General features: G+C 46.1%; 1 protein-coding gene and 1 pseudogene across 2 annotated transcripts in view; one reads left to right on the top strand and one right to left on the bottom strand.

The window, feature by feature from the left end:
- RGS3 (regulator of G protein signaling 3) overlaps positions 1–23024 on the top strand; it is a 945383-nt gene that overhangs the window by 59199 nt on the left and 863160 nt on the right. The gene's annotated exons all lie outside the window — the stretch shown is intronic.
- Positions 1–23024, bottom strand: part of LOC144752440 (COUP transcription factor 2-like) — a 48858-nt pseudogene that overhangs the window by 24883 nt on the left and 951 nt on the right.

The following is a 23024-nucleotide window of genomic DNA, read 5'->3' as shown; positions in this document are numbered from 1 at the left end:
AGTATGTGTCTCTGCTTATAAATCGTTTTTAAGTCATCTTAAACACATGAGCAGCATGTTGCATGTAATTTACCATCTCTGTCTCTGCAAGCAGTATGTGTGTCTTGGCTCATAAATCGTTTTTAAGTCATCTTAAACACATGAGCAGCATGTTGAATGTAATTTACCATCTCTGTCTCTGCAAGCAGTATGTGTGTCTCTGCTCATAAATCGTTTTTAAGTCATCTTAAACACATTAGCAGCATGTTGCATGTAATTTACCATCTCTGTCTCTGCAAGCAGTATGTATAATTTACCATCTCTGTCTCTGCAAGCAGTATGTGTGTCTCTGCTCATAATATTTCACTGTCTCTACTGGCCAAAAACAGGCCACCTATATATAAGCATACATATATATATATATATATATATACCAGACTTTTTACCAGAAAACATTTTCCATACTAAATCGTTTTTAAGTCATTTTAAACACATGAGCAGCTTGTTGCATGTAATTTACCATCTCTGTTTCTGCAAGCAGTATGTGTCATTTACCATCTCTGTCTCTGCAAGCAGTATGTGTGTCTCTGCTCATAATATTTCACTGTCTCTACTGGCCAAAAACAGGCCACCTATATATAAGCATATATATATGCCAGACTTTTTACCAGAAAACACAGAGCACAACCCATTTAAATGACCACTACAAAGCAAAGCAGAAACCTAACTCAATTCAAAAATTATTTTCCAATATACACTATACAAAAACACAATATGCTTCTTAATCATACCCATACTGCATACAGCAGTGTATCTTCATTAAATAAATCATATTTCAGATACCACACAGGCACAGAGTAAGATGAGACACAGGCACAGAAAACCCTTTAAGCTAAAAGAGGCAAACTGTTACAAAGCACATGTGACATTATTGAAAATTATATAAATATAATTTCTGACTTTAAACAGACACTCAGAGTAATCCTTGACCAAAATTTAAACAACACACTTTTTACCAGAAAACATTTTCCACAGTAAATCGTTTTTGACACAGAGCACAGCTCATTTAAATTACCACTACAGAAACAAAGCTGAAACCTAACTCATTTTGAAAATACATTTCCAATATGCACCATTCTATTTTTAAACAGCATTACAAAATAACATGACACAAAATACAAGAATAAAGAAGCACAATAAGCTTCTAATCTTCCCCATAGTGCATACAGCACTCTATCTTTATTAACATAATAATTACTCACCTTTAAAAATGATTTGGAAGATGTAGACAGTGTCAATCACAGTCAACAGATTTTCTGCAGCAGAATCTCTGAATTATGCTTCTGACACTAGAGCCTGATAATAATGGCACATATTATTTTTCATTTCAGACCCATATTCTTGTACATAGCCAATAAACATTCTTCTCACACAAATTCAAAACCAAACTGCACATTTTAATTGGTTGTACATTTGAACACTTTGAAAGTCACATAACATTCACCCATCCCCCCAGTGCTCATTCCCCTGTAACCATGGTAACTCCCTCCTAACCCAGCACACCTGCAGAAGTTCATCATACAATGTTGCAAAATATTCCATCAAGGGTGTTTGACCTCTCACTGTGCTACCTAATCATGTGCCATGTTTGTTTAAATGACTTTTTCTCAACCATTGAAAGGACTTCTTTCCCCCAAAAAAAGCATGCACCCTAATTTTCAGTGCTGAATTTTAAGAAAGCACCAATCATTTCTTGTTTTTCAAGTCCACTGAATCTTAACCAGTTTTTTTTTCATAATTCCCACTGCCATTTCATTTCCACAACTCATCTGAATACAAGCACATCTACCTTGAAGATGCAAAAAGTCTGGTTTGTGGGTCATAGCTATGTCCACTGGGCTCAAAAATACACAGCTAACAGACAACCTTGATCTACCAAATGTGAACATTGTATGGATTGGACAGAGAAGATTGAGATGTCACCAATTGATACCATTGGTAAAATCCTTTATGCATCTTCCACACCCTGACCTTATAATTGTGCACTGTGGTGGCAATGACTTGGGCACTTTGACTGGGGTAGGTCTGGAAATGCTTTTAAAGGACATCTTTGGGCAATTGATGACACTTTTTCCAAAAACTGCCTTGGTATATTCTAATATATGCCAAAGGCAAAAATGGAACTGGTCCAACCAATTTTGTCCACAGATTGAGAAAGCAAGGAAACATGTAAATAAATCTGTTTCTGCGTACATGAGAGACTATGGAATGGGTAGTATATACCACAACAACTTGCGTTACAACATGCAAGGCATCTATAGGAGAGATGGTGTACATTTCACTGATGAGGGAAATAGAGTCTTCCTCTGTAACATAAGACTCTGCATCGGTACTTACTTGTAATACCAAAAACACCCAATAAACACAACAGCTCTTTTTAGAGCCATCTAACATCTAAACACTCAAACTTATAATTTAACTCAATTTTTGTAATCTTTTTTTGTCGCCGTGCGCGCACCCGTAACTTTTTGGCGAGAAGATAACAAAAAATATGTTTCTTTTTGCCTTTGGGGGTCCTTAATGGACCTCCTGAGAAAACGTAGGGGGTCAGGGAGTCTCCACCCTGCCCCCTTTCCACGATCTCCGCTATAGTTTTTAATAGTCTTGTAAATCGAGGTGCGCGACCGGGTGCGCGGACCTCGCAACTTTTTAGAAAAAAAAAAGATTTTTGTTGGGCCTTGGGAGTCCTTAATGGACCCCCTAACAATACCTAGGGGGTCAGGGACTGTCTACCAAGCCTCCTTCTCACGTTTTGAAACTTTTATTTGAATCGAGGGAAACGCCATTTTGAGACGGGGTGCGTGATCGGGTGCGCGCACCCCGCAACTTTTTAGAAAAAAAAAGATTTTTGTTGGGCCTTGGGGTCCTTAATGGACCCCCTGACAATACCTAGGGGGTCAGGGAGTCTCCACCCTGCCCCTTTTCCATGTTGTGCCCCTTTCTTATCTACAATATGTGGACTTGCACTGACAAAATGGCGGTCAATACTTCCTGATTTCCTCCAAATCGAATGTTGACAGACGTCAAAGAGCAGATCAGAATTCCGCTCGCGCACGGGAAGGTGCGCGCTTATAGATATATAATTGATTTTAACGTACATTTTCTCAGGCACTACTGGAGGGATTTACACTATTTAACCAAAAGCGTGATCTACATACCAGACTCTTAACATTTTGCCAAGTTTGGTGTAATTCCATTCAGCCTATGAAAAATAACATGGGGAAAACACGTTTTGGGACCCCCCTTTTTTCTTGGCCCCCGCTTCACGAATCCCCCCAAAACTTTCAGGGAAGGAGCGGAGCGGGCCAAAATTTTAGAAAATTACACGCAAATTCCTCCACCGGCGCCAGAGTTATTCCCAATAGAATGTTGCGGATTTCCTATGGAAACTAGGTCCTAACTATAACAGACCAGTGGCCAAAAACAATTTTTGGTACAAAGGACGCCGCACACAGCAACTCCAGTTCACAGATTTATTTCAGTGCCCAGTCTATCTATATATATATATATATCTATATATATATATATATATATATATATATATATATATATATATATATATATTTTCTTCCGCTCGGTCTTGTATGTGAATGCAATACCTGTGACTAGTCATGTGATCAAGCTCCGCTTGCGGAGCCGAACGCGTCATGGAGGGCAGCTGCCCGAAAATATTACAATAAAAATCTGCAACTGCTCACACTATCTGGTGTGTTAATGGCTCGTTACTAAACGATTGACTTTTTTGGGGGAGAGGTCGGCACCTGCTTGGTTCCGCTGTTAATGCAGCGGTCAGGATTTGCTTCTTCGATGTATATATATGTTAGTGAGCAAGGCGGGAGTTAGCCGCCGAAACGCGTCTGAGCAGAAGCTGTAACTGAGAATAAAACGCTTGAATATTGATACACGGAGTCAGCGCCTTCTTTTGATGGAAAGTGTGGTATGGTGAATATATATATATATGTATGTATGTATGTATGTGTATGTGTATATATATATTTTATTTTTTTCCACTCGCTCGGTCTTGTATGTGAATGCAATACCTGCGACTAATTATTTACCTATGTCACTCTAAGCTTTCTCCTACTTTTTTTGGTAAAATATTCCACTGCATCGGGTAGAAGTTGTATTCCTCATACTATTACTGTGAGTTTGTTGAATGTTAGATGTAGGCGAGTAACTTTCACACAATTTGATTGCACCTGTGTACTTGCAGTGTACGAATTTGGGTGTTGCTTTGCTGGTGGTAGGAATATGGACATAATGTGTCATGATTTAAGGAATGAAAATCGCTATTGACTGTATTTCCTTTACAGGATATCAATGTTGAGCCCAATGACACGATTGTAAGGTGGGATATGTAGCTACTACCAGCATAGAAGTGCGGTCTAAATAGAGTAGCCATTGTAGGGTCACTAGTTTTTTGTTTTTTTGTAGTTTTATATAGCACGAACTAGACCAGAAGGTATCAGGACGCTTTACATGAGCACCAGTTGCGTTACAGACTGACACATTAATTTTTTATTAGACACGGGGAGATTAAGTGATTTGCGCAGAATCACAGCATGTTGAGCGCCCCTGCCAAGACTCAAACCTGGTTTGCCAGCTTCAAGGTCGACCGCCCTAGCCATTAGGCCACATCCTCTCGAGCACGGGTGATTGAGTTCACCAAAAGGGCTGAACCATGTTGATCATTCTGGAGTAAGAAGATACTCTAACAATGCCAGTATCCTCATACTCTATCTTCGTTTTCAATCTTGTGCAGAGTAGGTTTTTTACTCTCCAGAGCTGACCTGGAGCCTGCTGAGCACCCTCATTTGGTGCTCGCGATGGAGCAGGCCTGATGACAAAGCTATTATTGGGTGGGGGGTTGCTTCTATTTTTATTCTGATGATTTCCGTCACCCTACAAAACAAGTCCAGCAGCAGCATCATTAAAAGACACTTCATCCTCTACAGGTCCACACTGTCTCTTCATTCTTCTTCAAGGCTCTTGACACAAATCTCATAATATCAACGAGCCCACCTTGGCAGCTTCCACTTTTTCCTACTTTGCAGCTTTTCTGTGTAATGACCTGCCCCTCAAGCTTAGTCTCAGTTTCAATCATTTACACTTTCACAAGGCCTTAAAGACCTGTTTTTTCCACTTTGTTGAGCTTTATAAGAGGATTTATCAATGAAGAACTGGATAGATGATACCTGACTGGGATTAAACTGCTCAAAACTAGGGTCTTTCCTCTTTGGTCCTAAACACAGTCACCTGCTTATAGATCTACGCTATAAGTACTCGTCTCTTGAGCGAAATTAACTGCCTCACCCTTAGTAAAGCTAAGCCCCTTGATTTTACTCTAGTTGTCTGTATGGAGACCCAAGTTAGAGAGACCCTCTTTGTCACTTCCTAATCCTCAACGGGTACTCCTCTCCTAACAAGCATCACCTAACTGTCATTCTCTGTTGGACCGTGGGAGGTGTAATAGATTGCTGTAACGCTCTACATCAGGCACACAATAGACCATCTCTAGAGTGCATTGCTTGCTAAAGTCTTCCATGAAGATTTTCCTCAGAGCCAGGATTAGCCAACTCCACTGAAACCAAGTTTATTACAGGATCAAATGTGATCTTCCAGCACTAACACACATGGCCATATGTGCCTGCGCTAACTCATGGCTGAATAGGAGATCTTCCATATAATGTTTTAGATCCCTCTATCCATGTGGGCCCCTTTGTTGTATGTATGCATGGGTGCTTGCATTCCAGTTACCCAGCATGGGTTTTTGTCAGTATGCACGAGTACATGCAAGTTTATTGATGTGTGTATAAAAATATTTTTGGCTGTTGGTCTGTCTACATTGGGGCCTGTATATTCATTTTGCCTTTGCTTCTTGGTGCCCTTTTATCGCTCTTCACCCAGCCACTGGTTCTCCATGGGTTCAGTGCACTTAAACACTCCACTCTCCACCTCAAATGAATTTGGCTGAGGGCCCAAAGATTAGACCGACATCTCCCCAGGCTATATACCCATCCAATCGACAACCATCCGTTTGTCTAGAAGTCCGTTTGTCTTTCTCAACATAGGTGTGTCCTGTGCGTGTATTTGTATCTGTTGTCTATGCCTGTGTGTTCATTTAATGTGTGTAGATAGACGCATGTTGGTCTGCACTCAAAGATACCTGCACGGTTTGCTTCTATAGGTGCCTGTATGTCTGTTGTAATTTCCTGTCAACTAATTCTGTATGCCTGGCGCCAGAAGGCTGACAGTCCTGCATAGAGTCCGAGACGCCAACCTGGCGAACGATGCGCAGGTGTCCTTGTTGACTCTGCCCCGTCCGCGTTTTAAGCTGTTACCTTCAGAGCGGGGGGTGCACGCTGTTTGTTCCTCACCCCAGAATGCGAGGAATGCTGCCAGCCCCAGCCCCCTCTGCAGGTGTGAGCTCGGGTTGTGCTGGGGGCTCTGCTGAGTTATGCTCGGGTGCGCTCTCCCTCCACGCCCGAAGAGATCTTCAGTCTGGACCTGTTAGAAGGGTAGGGAGAGATAAAAGAAGGAATTTTCACTGCAATAAATGCTTGCGTTTTTAGTCTGCTTCACAATATAATCCAGCACATAGTTATGCGGATGAGGCACCGGAGGAGGCCTAGTACACTTCCCAGTCTGCCTATCTCCTTCTTGCTGTTGCACTGAGACCTCCTTCTATTGTCTTCGGGTTTACCTGTCTGAAGTGGTATGGTGTTGCTTCGCTCTGTAATGTGTGAGAAGCATTGTTGGTAGGTCTGCACCTTTCATCCTCAGAGACGTTTTAAGGCATGTCATTGGTCAATTGTATAGGGTCCCCACCTTCCAAGGGGCCCCCTGAGAGAGGGAATTTTCTTCACCGTTGTCCATTTCTTTACTTCCACCTCTCCCTTTCTCTCTGCCTACCTCTACCTCTTTCTTCCGAGTATAATCTTACAGATTTTGGGGCCTGTAGCCAAGGCCCATTTGAGTTGTTTTGTATGACCCAGTTTTTGAAAGTTGAATATATAATTCAGTATTGTTTGGCATTATGCCAACCTTTAATTAGCAGAAAAAGGGCAAAAAAATGCAAAGTTGTTTTGAGCTTAAATATGTATGATTAGAGTTATATGAATAAAGCTCCGTGTTCTACCGCCAGAGCCTGCGATGTATGTTCTGGAAACAACTAACACTACCTCACAAAAGATATCGTGTGAAGAAATGTTTAAAACCTATTTACAGTTGGCATCAAATGATCCTAAAAAGACTGCAATACATCCCACCTCTTAGTTAAACGAGTAGGATTTTTTGAACATCCATAATACCTTTCTTTATTTTGAATTGACTGGTGTTCAAGTCTGTCTTGTGTTTAAATAACTGTGGTTGAGGTTCTTGTGAGTGAATGGCCTCGTGTAAATTGTAGTGCTTCTTATTTACCCAGGTATCCGTATGGGGAAATGCAATTTCAAAATGAGTAGTTCATATCACTAATTAAATCAAAATGAGGGTCCCGAAAATATGGTTGTACCTAGGGCCGCAGTAGTTCCTTAGATGGGCATCAGAACTGACATAAGAGGGCATGAGTGACCTGAAAAGGTTAATACAGTCAAGTTTTTTTTTTAAAGGGGCACCCAAAATATGTTTGGGATAGGGGCCCCCCAAATCCTTAAGATGTCCCTGTTAATCCTTCAAGTGTTTTGCGCCAGAACTAAGCCTTTTTTTGGGCCTTGCTCACAGACTGCATTAAGATGTTTGTTGTTAGTGTGTACAGTACCAATACTTGGAGTGGGTTTATGGTCCAACCACTGTTTATCGTTGGTTGGCTTTCTTCTCACTCGCATTATACCATACGATTACAGATGCTGGGGAACTTAGCCAGTGGGTGGAGGGTACCGAAGGATCTAGCACCTCATTGAAGGTAGGAAACAGGATTGTAGCCCTGTGTCTCCTATTTGCGCTGTGTAATACAATGTTATGCAGTGTGAGTAAGCACTTTTTGTAATCTACAAAGATGAGCACTAGGTGGATGATGCATTATTGTGTCTGTTGGTTGATTATTAAATTCAGAGCTCTTGTCCTCCGTACTCCTTCCATGAGAATCCTTAAACTGCTAGCCATCGCTACTATGAGAGTCCAGTGCAGTAAAGGTGTAGTTGGCTCAGTATTCAGAACCGTGGTAGGATGGAGACCAGTACACCAGTGGCAATTAACCTCACATCACTACAGTCTGAGTACAGTAGCCCATGTATGCCCTGTGGCACCGAATGGGAGGAAAACGTATTACTTTCAACAGCTCACATCCGAGAGCTACCTTTTTAGGGCTCGGGCCTACGTCACCACGAAGTGGGGGCGGAGTTTCCGAGCTCTTATGTGTTAGAAAAAATAATAATTCTGAAAGGGGTCCGGGCTGCCACATTCCAGAAAGCGCGCGTTTTTTGCGTGTGGTATTTTGCCATGTGCATGGTAATTGGTCCAGGCAAGGCTGTGTTTAAGTAAGGCAGCACGCCATAGGACTTAGGAATTTGTCAATGTCCACTTTCTGCATAAAGTGTTCAGACACGCGCAGAAGAATACATAAATCCTCAATTACCAGCTGTCCGAGGTGCCGGTAATTGAAGGCAGATGGTGCTGGGAGCGTGTGCACTGCTGTGTTTTTTTTCCCTCAGCTCTGTGTGCGCGCATGAACAGCCGGCCAGCAATGTAGAGAATCACATGCATCAGATCTGTTTTTTTTAAACAATTGCGATCGCGAAAGTGATCTCTTTCTGTGCTGCTTGTTTAAACAATTGCGATCGCAAAAGTGATGCTTTCTGTGCTGCTTGTTTAAACAATTGCGATCGCGAAAGTGATGCTTTCTGTGCTGCTTGTTTTTCGTATGTAATCTTGTTCTTCTACGAACTCGATGGTAGCGGAGTATCCCATCCTCACCCTCTAGGTCACTTCATTAATTTTCCACGAGTCCGCCGTGTCTGGTGGCGAGTGCAGATTGGTAGTGCAGAGTGGTAGTGCAGAGTGGTAGTGCAGAGTGGTAGTGCAGAGTGGTAGTGCAGAGTGGTAGTGCAGAGTGGTAGTGCAGAGTGGTAGTGCAGAGTGGTAGTGCAGAGTGGTAGTGCAGAGTGGTAGTGCGGAGTGCAGTTTGGTAGTGCAGAGTGCTGATTGGTAGTGCAGAGTGCAGATTGGTAGTGCAGAGTGGTATTGCAGAGTGCAGCGTGGTAGTGCAGAGTGCAGCGTGGTAGTGCAGCGTGGTAGTGCAGCGTGGTAGTGCAGCGTGGTAGTGCAGCGTGGTAGTGCAGAGTGGTAGTGCAGAGTGCAGCGTGGTAGTGCAGAGTGGTAGTGCAGAGTGCAGCGTGGTAGTGCAGCGTGGTAGTGCAGAGTGGTAGTGTGGTAGTGCAGAGTGGTAGTGCAGAGTGGTAGTGTGGTAGTGCAGAGTGGTAGTGCAGAGTGGTAGTGTGGTAGTGCAGAGTGGTAGTGCAGAGTGGTAGTGCAGAGTGGTAGTGCAGAGTGGTAGTGCAGAGTGGTAGTGCAGAGTGGTAGTGCAGAGTGGTAGTGCAGAGTGGTAGTGCAGAGTGGTAGTGCAGAGTGGTAGTGCAGAGTGGTAGTGCAGAGTGGTAGTGCAGAGTGGTAGTGCAGAGTGGTAGTGCAGAGTGCAGTTTGAGAGTGCAGAGTGCAGTTTGAGAGTGCAGTTTGATAGTGCAGAGTGCAGTTTGAGAGTGCAGTTTGATAGTGCAGAGTGGTAGTGCAGAGTGGTAGTGCAGAGTGCAGAGTGGTAGTGCAGAGTGGTAGTGCAGAGTGGTAGTGCAGAGTGGTAGTGCAGAGTGGTAGTGCAGAGTGGTAGTGCAGAGTGGTAGTGCAGAGTGGTAGTGCAGAGTGGTAGTGCAGAGTGGTAGTGCAGAGTGCAGAGTGGTAGTGCAGAGTGCAGAGTGGTAGTGCAGAGTGCAGAGTGCAGAGTGCAGAGTGCAGAGTGCAGAGTGCAGAGTGCAGAGTGCAGAGTGCAGAGTGCAGAGTGCAGAGTGCAGATTGGTAGTGCAGAGTGCAGATTGGTAGTGCAGATTGAGAGTGCAGATTGAGAGTGCAGAGTGCCTAAAACACATTGCCATTTACAATGCCATTATCTCTAACTTAAAACAAACCCGAGCCCTAATGCATTCCTAATGCTTGTTTAGGTGAGGTCTTGCCTCAGCCAATGCGCTTGTGCATTTCTCCGGCGAGATTATAGTAAGCAGAAAAGAAAAGTCTACCAAAATGGCTGCGGATCGCATACAGTTCATGAGATCTATGCACGTGCACAGAGCCAGCCATATCACACACCACCATTTGTCTGTGCCTCGGCATCAGACTTCAAAGGCTGCCGCTCCACCGCCCCCCCCTGCACATCGCGCACCTCCATTTGCTGTACCTCGGCCCCCCCCCCCCGCCACAGCAATGCCGAGAGCTTGTTTGTGGACGTAACTGAAAGCCTACTGTGCTTGTTTACAGTAGTCTTGCTCCTCAAATTCTGTTGCTGTGTCGCCATCTCTCTAGGGACACAGCTTGAAAACACTCGACTTTCTAGTTGCAATGCTACATCCGCTATGCTATGCTTTGCCTCTAGACACGTTGATCCCTCGCAGACTGAGCTGACTCTGCCCCTCCTGATTCTGAAACTGACCAACGCAGTTACCACGCAGTCTCTTCTCTGTCTTATGATGTCTGCCCTGCCACCACTTACTTCGGACCCTCACACCTCCTCACCCTCACACCTCCTCACCCTCACACCTCCTCACCCTCACACCTCCTCACCCTCACACCTCCTCACCCTCACACCCCCTCACCCTCACACCCCCTCACCCTCACACCCCCTCACCCTCACACCCCCTCACCCTCACACCCCCTCACCCTCACACCCCCTCACCCTCACACCCCCTCACCCTCACACCCCCTCACCCTCACACCCCCTCACCCTCCTACACCCTCACCCTCCTACACCCTCACCCTCCTACACCCTCACCCTTCCACACCCTCTCCCACCCTCACACCCCCTCGCCCTCACACCCCCTCGCCCTCACACCCCCTCGCCCTCACACCCCCTCGCCCTCACACCCCCTCACTCTCACTCCCCCAAACCCTCACCCACACTCACTCACTTAGCCCCCCACCCACCCACCCTCACCCACCCTCACCCACCCTTACCCTCACAACCCTCTCACCCTCTCACACCCCCTCACATCCTCACCCTCTCACACCCCCTCACATCCTCACCCTCACACACCACATCACTCAGGGGCACCACCACATCACTCAGGGGCACCACCACATCACTCGGGGGCACCGCCACATCGCTCGGGGGCACCGCCACATCGCTCGGGGGCACCGCCACATCGCTCGGGGACACCGCCACATCGCTCGGGGACACCGCCACATCGCTCGGGGACACCGCCACATCGCTCGGGGACACCACCACATCGCTCGGGGACACCACCACATCGCTCACTCTGGGACACCACCACATCACTCAGCCCAACCACATCATCACTCAGCACCACAACAGCATTGTCCTTGCTTGCTACCAACAAGCATTGCCATAGCCAATAGGATGCGCATTAGGAAAGTGTAAGCTATTGGCTTTGTGAATAACATTGCTATTAATTTATATATTTTCAAAGCCAACACATATTAACAAAATTTGTCATTTACAATTCCAATAGCTCACACTTTCCTAATGCGAGACCTATTGCATTTCAAATGCTTGTTTTCCTTTTCATTTGAGCGCTACATTGGAGTGCATGTTTTTATTTTCTTCCTCTTGTCCCGTCTGCTACTTTCGTCCTTGTATACCCTTCCCGAGTTCTGTGTTGCTCACCCCCCCCCCCAGCTCTGTAAAAGCGGGTATATTTTTACTAGTGTTACTAAAAGGCACACTTTGAGTTATATTTCTATTATCTTCTTCATATCACGCGTGAAAGCCCAGGCTTTAGCACCCCAATGCAGCATTTATGGTGCTGAGGCATGGAGGGATGGTACACTCTCTCAGCAGCATTTGAAATTAAAGGTGTTCTTAAGTTACTGGAAGGGAGAGGTCTCTCTGATGCCCATAAATCTGCTCATCTTGTTGCTGCAGAGCACCAAATGGTGAGACATTTGTTCCAGGTCTTCGTAAATGTTTTCCTTTAAATACTGATGCTTCCTTGTTCACTACCTCAGGCATCAAATTTCCTGCTATTAGGTATCTTATTTTTAAGCTGGATCATGTGCATGATGCTTTTTAAATTGAAATACATTTAAATATGTAATGCTTTTTGTAAAAAATTTAAATATTGAATTTACTGATTTGAGATACCCTTTTGGGTGTGTTTACTTTATCTCCAGTATTTTTAAATATTTTTCTTTTGCTTTGTTTTAATAATGATTTACAAACCAACATTGGCAAAGAGCTTGGAACTCCCACTAAGACTAGTGACTTTGCCAATTCTTGTTGTAGTTTTGAAAAAATGCCCAAGCATTCAGACATTTTTCCCCCACAAATGATATCCCGACCAGATGTGTGTTTTTTCCTGGATTTGTAACTGGTCTGGAGGGTGTTTAAATTGATAAAATAGCCAAACAATGGCATCGCTTTGTTTTTACACCCGAAAAGTGGGGAGAAACTGCTTTGTAAACAAAGGTGTGGTGTGAAAATGGAAAGGGGCGACCGCTCGGTCCCCCCGAACGTATGGATGGGGGCCCGAACCTCCCGGGAAGCCATTTTGGGCGGGTTGGGCGTGGCCCGGCTGGTATGCCCAAAGCGGCGTAGCCGGAGCGCGCCTTCCCCCGCCCGAGAGGGGTTGTCCTAGACACCTCGAAGGAAGACCACACCCAGTAGGCGTATCAGGGACGGGTACACGCCCTCCCGCAGAAGGATAAAGGAGCGGGAACCCAGAAGATCGTCCTCTTGTTCCTCGGATCGGAAGGCTGCACCCACTCGTTGCTCGTGAGCCCTCGACGGAACAAGCAGCAATTTTGAACGTGGTAATCCTGTTTTTTCTCTTTTAGTTCAACACGGTTTTTTCAGGACCTCGTGGATCGACCAAAGGCGGAGGACTCGTAACCATGCCTAGCAAACAAGCAGGAAAGGGTTCCGAGATGGAGAAGATGTTACGCCTATTGTCGAACCGGATGGCTTGTATGGACCGAAAGCTCGGTCAAGTCCAATCGCTCGGTAGAGGTTTGGCGGAGGTAAAGAAACAATTGGCGACAATGAACGACCCAGGTCAGCCGAAAAAGGTAATAGGCCCGGCCTTGCCGGGAGTGGTTCCCGGGTTAAGAGGGAAGCGGATCAAAGAAAGGGCAGTCTCGGGGGGGGGGGGGTCCCGGCACCAGAGGTGCCACCCATTGTCCCCCTAGTACCGGCTGGTGTCCCGGTTCAGGAACCAGTTTTAGGCCAGCCTATCCCAGTGGTGATCACCTCGACCGAGGATGATGAAATGCCCCCAGAATTGGCCGCACAGTTGACCGCATGGCTTAAAACAAAGGTGGGGGGCACAGCGACCCCGGGAGATCCGGCCGAAGAGGCCAGAGTGTTAATGAAGCAGTTGCGGCAATCGAGAGATGTCGCGAAGGCGAGTGTTCCTCTTGTTCCCCCACAGGTGGCGCCAGGAGTACCAGCAGCTGGTCAGGAGAAGGCGGCGGCAACAATAGCCGATCCGGGTAAGATCGCATTGCCAATGGTGGGGGAGGGCTCGATACCCTCAAGGCGGGAAAAGGTTGCACAGCACGTTCCCTTGGCCACAAAAGAGTTAATATGGAGAGACAAGTATGTCAACATGTTTTCATTGTTAACGGACCATCGTGAGATGGAGTATGCTAAAACGCAGAAAGATTTGTGGCACCCTAGTGTATGGCGCGCCAAGATGGCCGAGTTCAGGGTGGAAGAGACAGTGACGAATTGGGTTACGGCCTTCTCTATATTTACCGCAGTTATGGGGGAACGTAAACCTGATGTTATGACTGAGTTGGTTTGCTATCAGAATCGCATTATGGATTTTTATTCAATGTATGAGGGGGAAGAATGGAAAGGCTATGACATGAAGTTCCGAAAAGCAAAGGAATATGATGCTTCTCTGTCTTGGGATTGTTTGGACTCGGTGTCATGGCACAAGCAACTCCTGCCAGGGGCGACCGGTACGTCCTCGCCAGGCGGGAGCGGGTCCGGAGTTGTCCGCCAAAAGCCCGGGGTGCCCTTTCTAGCAGGCACAGGTGGGGGCTATCAGCCTAGAGTTGGCGGGAAGGGCGGACAAGGAGGGGTCTGTTGGGGCTTCAATCGAGGCAATTGTAACAGACCGCAGGGGACATGCAAGTTTAAGCATGTGTGTGCCGGCTGTGGGAATTCCTCACACCCGGAAAGTACATGTAGATCAAAGAATGGCGGGACGGGTGGAAAAGGAGGACCTAAGCAGGAGTGAGGTGGACCTTTGTAACCGATTGCCTACACCCGTTGATCTAATGGTTATGATTCCGTGGTTAAACAAATACCCTGATCATGTGTCCGCTGGGGTGTTGAGGAAGGGATTCTTACATGGCTTCCACATCCCGGTGGGGGAAGTTCGGGGGAATTCCTTTTGTAGAAACCAGTTATCGGTACGGCACAACCCGGGCGTGGCAGAAAAGAAAATAGCAAAAGAAGTCAGTTTCGGCCGAGTGGCTGGCCCCTTTTCATGCCCGCCGGTGGCCGATTTCATATGTTCCCCGTTAGGGGTTGTCCCGAAGAAAGACCCGGGGGAGTTTAGACTCATACATAACCTTTCTGCTCCCAGGGGTTCCTCGGTGAATGACGCCATAGACCCAGAGTTTTGTACGGTACGATACGCATCGTTCGACGATGCCGTGGCCATATTGAGCCACCTAGGCCGTGGGGCGCTGATGGCGAAATGTGATATCGAATCAGCATTCCGGTTGCTTCCGGTGCACCCGCAGGATCAGCGCCTGCTAGGTTTTGCATTTCAGGGAAAGTATTACATGGATAAATGCATGCCCATGGGTTGTTCCATTTCATGTGCATATTTTGAGATGTTTAGCTGTTTTTTGGAATGGGCATTTACAGAGGCCACAGGGCATAGACATGTTATGCATTATCTGGATGATTTTCTGTTTTTGGGGGCAGCCGGTGATATGAAATGCGCACAGGCGCTGTATGATTTCTGCATCCTCATGAATGAATTCGGTGTCCCTTTGGCACCAGGTAAGACGGTCGGACCATCTACTTCACTGGAGTTTCTGGGAATTGAGCTCGATTCTGTGGAGGGGTGTTTCCGACTACCAGTAGACAAAGTGATCAAGTTCCGGGCTTCCTTGATGCAATGCCTGAGTGGGGAGAAAGTGACCCTGCACCAGTTACAACGAACAGTGGGTCAGCTTTGAGGGTGATTCCTATGGCCCGCCCGTTTTCGCGCTCTATCACGCAGGCTATGGGTGGTCTCAAAGAGGCTCACCACCGTACGAGACTGTCTGGAGAGGTTCGCCAGGATATGCGTATTTGGTTGGCATTTCTGGCAGACTTCAACGGGCGAGTCGTCTGGATCTCCCCGCCAGAGTCTTCGGAGGAATTAGGTCTATGGACCGACTCGGCGGGGAGCGTGGGTTTTGGCGCCATCTTAGGTGATCGATGGTCGGCACAAACATGGCCAACATGGTGGCACTCCGACGGCCTCACAGGTAACATTGGATTTCTGGAGTTATTCCCCATCTGGGTTGCTCTGATGACATGGGCTGAGGACTTCAGGGGACGCTCAGTGGTGTTTTGGTCCGACAATATGACTGTCGTAGATTGCATTAATCAACAGGCAGCACGCTGCAAAATGATTTTGAGATTGTTGAAAGAGATTGTGCTGCTGTGCATGAGATTGAATGTACTGTTCAGGGCAAAACATGTGCCAGGTGTACTGAATCATGCGGCTGATGCACTCTCTCGTTCACGTATGCAGGCATTCAGGGGTTACCTGCCCACAGCAGACTTAGAGGCAGCACCATTCCCAGAAGCAATGGGGCTAATCGGTGCCTCGGATTACAAGACCTCGTGGCAGCGAGTTTAGCCCCCAGGACAAGGAAAGCATACGAAGGTAACGTTTCGTTCTTATTGCACATATTTGGGTCCTGTGGGGAGTCTGCATTGGGGGCAGGAGGAATCCTTCCTGGGGTACCTGGTTGCACTACACAGGGAGGGCCGATCAGTGGCAAGGGCCGGTAGGCATAGGGCGGCCATTTCATTCATGGCCCAGGTACACGGCATAAAAGACCCTACGGGTTCCTTTTTGGTGAAGAAAGCCCTTCGCGGCTGGCAGCGCCTTGAGGGTTGCAAGAGAGATACGAGGCACCCGATTGGCTTAGACAGACTGTCTCTGCTTTTAGCAAAGCTGGACGAGACGTGTTCCTCCCATTACGAAGCAGTTCTGTTCCGGGCAGCGTTCACACTGGCATTTCATGGGGCCATGAGGGTGAGCGAACTTGTCGCAAGGAACAAGAGAGATATGGAGGGAGGTTTGTGCAGGGATCACATCCAGATAAGGGGTGATTCGATGGTAATCATGATAGCCAGATCCAAGACCGACCAGGGGGCTATGGGAGATAGTGTGGTCGTACAGCGCAAGCGAGGGTCCCCCGTCTGCCCGTTGAAGTGTGTGGAAGACTATTTGGCGCTGAGAGCGGCCGCCTGGGGGGGGAGCTTGCTCCGACACAAGGATGGCACCCCACTGACGAGATTTCAGTTTCAGAGGGTGCTGGCACTGGCAATCGCTGACGCGGGCATGGACCCGTGCGATTTTGGGACCCACTCCTTTCGGATAGGGGCTGCTACTGAGGCTACAGCCAGGGGTCAGAGTGCAGAGGAAGTGAAACAATTGGGCCGTTGGTCCTCGAATTGCTTTAAGAGGTATGTGCGATTGCACATGTTGTAAGTGATCAATTGACATGCACTCACGTTTTCTGTCTTTTGTTTACTTTGCAGTTTCGCGGGCCTGCCATGCAGGGCGGAATTGGAGGTCGACCCTACATCAAGAGACCAGCGGTCAGAGATCACCGACTGGGGAGAGGATGGTATGGGTCGTGGGCCACTCATACGTGAGGCGCGCCGGTGACGTATTCAAGGAAGGTGACGTGATTCACGCACCTGGGGAATACGGGTTCAGAGTGGCTTTCCATGGGAAAGGTGGGCTCGTTTTTGACAAATTTGAGACATTTTTCGAGGGACTTTTAAGGAGGCATAGGTCACCGCCATCTATAGTCATAGTACACCTGGGTGGCAACGATTTGGTGACACTGGGTAGACGAGTGTTACTTGAGCGAATACTGTCGGCTGTTAGCTGGTTGGCTAAAAGAGTCCCGGGGTGCACGATTGCCTGGTCCCACATGATTCCTAGAAGGAGGTGGCAGGGGGGCCTTTCGGTGTCAGCTCTGAACCATTCAGTTAAACGGGTCAATAATAAGATTAATAGACTGTTCCGTTCTGCACAGTTGCATGTCATTCCTCATGGGTGTATCCGGGGTGACCATATGTATCTGTATGATGGGGTTCACCTGTCCAGAGAGGGGAATGATTTACTAATAGGAGAATTGGTTGCATGGCTTAGAGGTTTGAGGAAGTATGACCTATAGGAGAAGTTGGGGGGACCGGATAGTCGGTCAACTATCCGGTCTGTGGCGGTAAGGTCATGATCGGTGAGCAGGAATTTAAAGGTCCCTAGAGTGGGGCGCCACCCACAATGGATGGGAGCGCCCGGGGGAAGACGGCCATTGGCCCCTTCCACGGGGAGGCGGCACCCACTAAGGATGGGGCGCCTAGGGGGAGATGGCCATGGGCCCCTCCCAGGGGGGGAGGCGGTTAAATGCCCCTCCTGACTAATTTCCCGGGGGCCGGATATCCGCGACGGCGGATAAAGAGTATGGGGTGGGGGGGAGAGTCCACGCTGTCCTTCCTACAGAGACCTCATACGGGAACTCGGATGACCCTTAAGATGGCGTCGAGTAGAAAGGGGGCCCCCACCACGACAAGGGAAGTTACAGTTGGCAATGAGGGTAGAGCCCTCTGCGCATGCGCCGCTCACACGGTGAGGGCGGGAGTTTGGTAGTAGGGATCTGACACCGGTTAAGACCTTGCCGTTGGTCCTTAATGCTAGGATGTACAATTTGAATTAGAGTGTATGCATTTTCAGGATGTTAGCCAAAAGTACATGACTGCATCGAAATGTAATAAATGTCAAATTGTACATAATGCATAATGATGAAACTTTTAATTTAATGTTTTAAATTTTGTTTCATATTTTAATAAATACGGCCGGGAGGGTGACTCCCTCCCGTCTTCCAAAAGTTCAACGATTGTCCGACTTCCCATCCTTGGGGATGTGTGTTGGGAGGGGGTGGCGGGCATCCCGGCCATAAGACATTGACAGCATTTTTGCTGTGCTAAAATCACCATCTTTTTCGCTTTCTAAAAGGAGGCTGTGAGAAAAGAAGTATGTTCATATTGTCACATTTCTGTAAGTGGTGATCTATATTTCCTATTTCTTCACTGCCTGCTTTTTCTTTCTGTTGTGTGTAAAATTGGTTCTGAACCCCATGGGTGAACCCTGATAGCTATACTTTTCTAAAAGCTAGGTACAGATCCGAATTCCCTCAAGAGTTATTTGTCCACGTTGGGCAAGAGTCCCTCAATCAAGAATCCCATTGTATTAAAATAGCGATTATAATGGGGGGAAGGGGGGTGGGAGAGAGGGGACAGAGCAGCTGGCAACAAGATTTACATCTGTATTTTTTTTTAAATTGAGGAATGACCTATGAAAGTAATATAACACTACATAATCTATTTTATGGTTTCATAGAGCTGTATCTTGCATACATCTCTTGACCAAGAACATGAACAGAAATTGATCATCAAGGAAAACTGTATTTTTAAATTGATATTTGAGGTTCTGTAGATGCCTTATGGGGCATCCTGAGACATTTGTAATACTTATGTTAGGTGACTGTGAGATTGTTTTTGTTGACACAATAGTAACTCTAAGATTTTGCAAACCTGAAGTGATCACTGTAGATGTCCTACAGTCCTCCACCGCTACATAGCACTAGTAATACGCATGTATTGATTAACAAAGTGCATATGAAAAATATGGACCTTAGCAGTGTTGATTTTTAGTCATTAGAGGAGTAGTTTTCAAAAGATTTGTGCTGCAGGTTGGTTGCTATTTGCGAACTAAAATGTCTGGCACCGTGAGAACTCTATGACCTCCATATATTTTTAGTTTTTGCCTACAGAAAGCTATATTGTCTACAATGCTATATTCATAGTGGGCTTTGGGTTGGCTTCTTGCTCCTGATTGGATGATTTTCTTGTCTATCTCAGTTCTCTACTTATTTAATGGCTTTCCTACCTTGTAGTGTAGTTCCTATATCCCTGATAGGCTCTGCTCATTGGAATAATATACACTATAGTTTTGACATAGGACTAAGGTCAGTATGTCTCTATCGAGTACATTAAACTTAATTACTTGTGTGTGCCAGCTAATGCAGAGGTCACTAGAAACTTCTCGAAGGGCTTAGTTTCTGACAACCGCATAAACATGACAACTTTGTTTCCCTTAGAATCGGAACAGCCTCAGAATCGTGGAAACAATAGATAACAGTTCCACTCAGTCAATCGTGCATGCTTTGTTTCTACAGAGTTTACACAGAAATAGATAGACAGGCGTTTCATTAAAAAGGGTTTATTGAACACACTTCTTTCTCGTGCAAGAGATATGAACTGCTACAATCGTAAGACAGAATGCGAAGTATAATACATTCACGTTAGCAGTAAGATAAAATAATACTGCAATAGCATGGTTTGTAGCTATGACATATATTCATAAAAATACATACATAAATAACACAGGCTAAACTGTGAATGCTCATCTGGTGCTTCTAGCTAGTTCTACAGCAGTGTACCTAACCTAAGTGTAGTACGAGGCAAGAAGTAGGTGCTGTTTGTCTATAGTCTAGTTTAGCTATAGTTTAGATTAGTGTTGCCAAGATTTGCCAAAAGTCCCTCTAGGTTCCAGTCCACTCCATACCTTAGAATGAGAGAGGTTGGAATCTCTTTCCGGGTCTCGATCTCTAACAACCCGTCAGGGGAGTCCGAAACACTGGAGCTGGATTCTCTGCGAGGAGGATGACATCGTCTGGTCAGTGTGTCAGTCAGGCGGGGACTCGACTTTCTTCTGAACTTGCTGTGGTGAGCCGTGCCATGCAAGAATGCAGCCGAACCGTCGTTTGCCATGGCAAGTGAAGGTATATTTATACCTTGAAGGTGTTTAGGAATGCCAGTATTGACGTAAAAGTCGGGCAGGGGAACGTCATGAATGAACCCCTAAGAAATAGATGTTCATGCATAATGAGTTCTTGGAGAAATCAATAATCCAAGCAAGGGGAAGTCCTAAAGCTTAAGAGTCTGGTTTTCCAAGAACTTGTTGTGATGTGGACAGACGGATGTAGGTGGCCATCCCTGTATTTGGTTAGCATGGAAAATGCCTAAAAAAGGGTTGGATTTCTATGCCTAAATAAGGGCAACGCGAATTGTGCCTTTATAAGGGCATAAATCGGGAAACCTTTATACGGTATCTAAGTCGTCACGCAACAACCTGTTCTTGTGTTTGCCCAGCCGCTGGTCCATGTCTTGTGTATTTTGATTCTGATTTGATGACTTTCATCCTCCCACTGACAATCTGAGCAGACTATTTTTGATTTGTCTTTCAGCAGCACTTTACTTGCTTGCTTCCCTGTACCCACATCTGCTTTGTTTATTCACTTAATTTTTTTCTTCTTAGGCCAGGCAGCAGCACGCTGCTGCAGGGCTCCTCTCTTCTAGCCATTTGTTTCTACGCAGTCACCATTCTCGACCTCATATATTTCTTTTCAATTTTTTTTTCTCTTGGCCCAGTAGCTGCGCACTGCTTCTAGGCACTTAACTTTTGTCTTTCAGCATGGCATCCCTGTGAATACTTTTTCCCTCTTAATTCGTTGTTAGGAAATAGTCTGCCAAATTAGAACGATAAATTAAAAATAAAGTGTTTGAAAAAAATAAATCCAAGAGGGCAGTTGTGTGTGAGCATGCATTCACATGCACCGATGATAGGCTTGAAATGATTTTTGTTATAATTTTGTTCCAGGGAATCTGCTCTGTAACAAAACTATGCTTGGGATCATAAAACATCAGAATGTAGGGACTGAGTCACCATATCCCATCGGCATCTATGGGTCAGAATCAGACTAGCTCATAATGCCTTACTTGCCCTCCTAACCATTCCTTAGAGACAAGTAATTTGGCACCACAGAACACAACACTCCCGACCCTCTCAGAATCACTGTAGTAAGCAGGTCACCCCATTTCCTTCTCTCACTCATACTTGTCCACAATAAATAGAAAAGAGACACAAGGAAAGTTTAATTAAACTATTGTTCTCTAATGTGCATTAGTTGGGCCACAACTAGCAAACAAATATCGGGCAGCAATGTAATTAGCATAGCTATTAGACCATATACAATAAAGAATCCTGTCATATTATCTGACAGATTTGCCTAAACTCGTCCTCACTACGAAAACCAAATGATTATAGATCTCTGAGCTTGGAAGCGGACCCCATACCATAGCATTCATAGATAGTTGTTCTGTATCACAGCTGATGCAGCTTTCCTTTCTCAGGACCTTTCGGCTGTCTGCTAGTCTCCGCTCTGTGTGTGTTTAGAACGTTATGCCCCGAATTATGACAAAACAAATGTTTTCAAAAACAGCAGCTAGGTGTCTCTGTTATGTCTAGGTGCTAGTGTTCTACCACAGAGAATAACAACAAGCATTTACAATGCAATGGTCTCGTCTTTGTTAAAGTTAGAGCTATTGGCATTGCTCATGACATTATTTTTGTTTTTAAAACATATAAATAAATGGCATTGTCATTTACAATGCCAATAGCTCAATCTCTCGCAAATGCGAGACCTATTGCATTTGCACCCACACACACACACAGAGCCACACGCACCCACACACACACACACACAGAACCACACACACACACACACAGAACCACACACAGAACCACACACACACACAGAGCCACACACACACACACACACAGAGCTACACACACACACACACACACACACAAACAGCTGCGGCAGGGATGAGTAAATTATGCGGCAGGCAAAGCCAAATTATGTGGTGTAATGCAGCACACTGTATGCCAGTATTATGGCATTATTTTGTCATTTTTACACTTGCTAAAACTACCTGGGCATTGGTTGCACCTCTTTTTTCAAGTTTAACCATGGAATATAGCAATAAGCAACGAAAGGTGACCAGTCAAGCTCTGGTAGGGGCCTACTATGGAGCAACAACACGTGCTGCTCCACTTTTATTAACTTTGGAAACATTGAATTGTAGAGGTATCCTGGACACAGATGATGCAGTCCGGCTGTAGGGCGCTATTGAGACATGGTTAAAGAGATCTTGCCCAGTTTCAGGGATGGAAAATGTGGTCTGGTGTGAAGAGATTTAAGGGGACTCATTAGAGAGGGGGTTAAGGAGACATAGATGCCGGAGTTGCCTGGAGTAAAGAGAGGGTCAAGGTGGTCTGATCTTAAGGGGCACAGAGGCCTGGGTCAATCGGTTGTTACAGACGGGTTAAAACCTAAAGGTAGTCTGATTCAGTGGTGCAAGAGAAATAGTTGAGGTGGTCTGGCTAAAGGAGCCAGGTTTTAAAGGGGTCTGATCAAGGTGGTCTCATTGCAGGTCCGGCTGAAGTGATCTGGTTGCAGAGGGGTTAAAGGGGGGGTCTGTGTAAGGTAGCCTGTTTATAGGGAGTAAAAGGGGGTATAGCGGTGTGGTTACAGACGGGTTAAATAGGAGGCTGATTAAGGAGGTCTGCATCTACGCGGCTAAGGCGCCCTGGTTAAAAATATGTTGTTACAGACGGGCTGAATGAGGGTCTGATTATGGTGATGGGTCAGAGGGGTTGGAGGGTAGATGT

The sequence above is a fragment of the Lissotriton helveticus genome, chromosome 5_1 (assembly GCF_964261635.1).
Source record: "Lissotriton helveticus chromosome 5_1, aLisHel1.1, whole genome shotgun sequence".
NCBI lineage: Eukaryota > Metazoa > Chordata > Amphibia > Caudata > Salamandridae > Lissotriton > Lissotriton helveticus.
The sequence above is the reverse complement of the archived record's forward strand: the minus strand, read 5'-3'. Positions and strand labels throughout refer to the sequence as shown.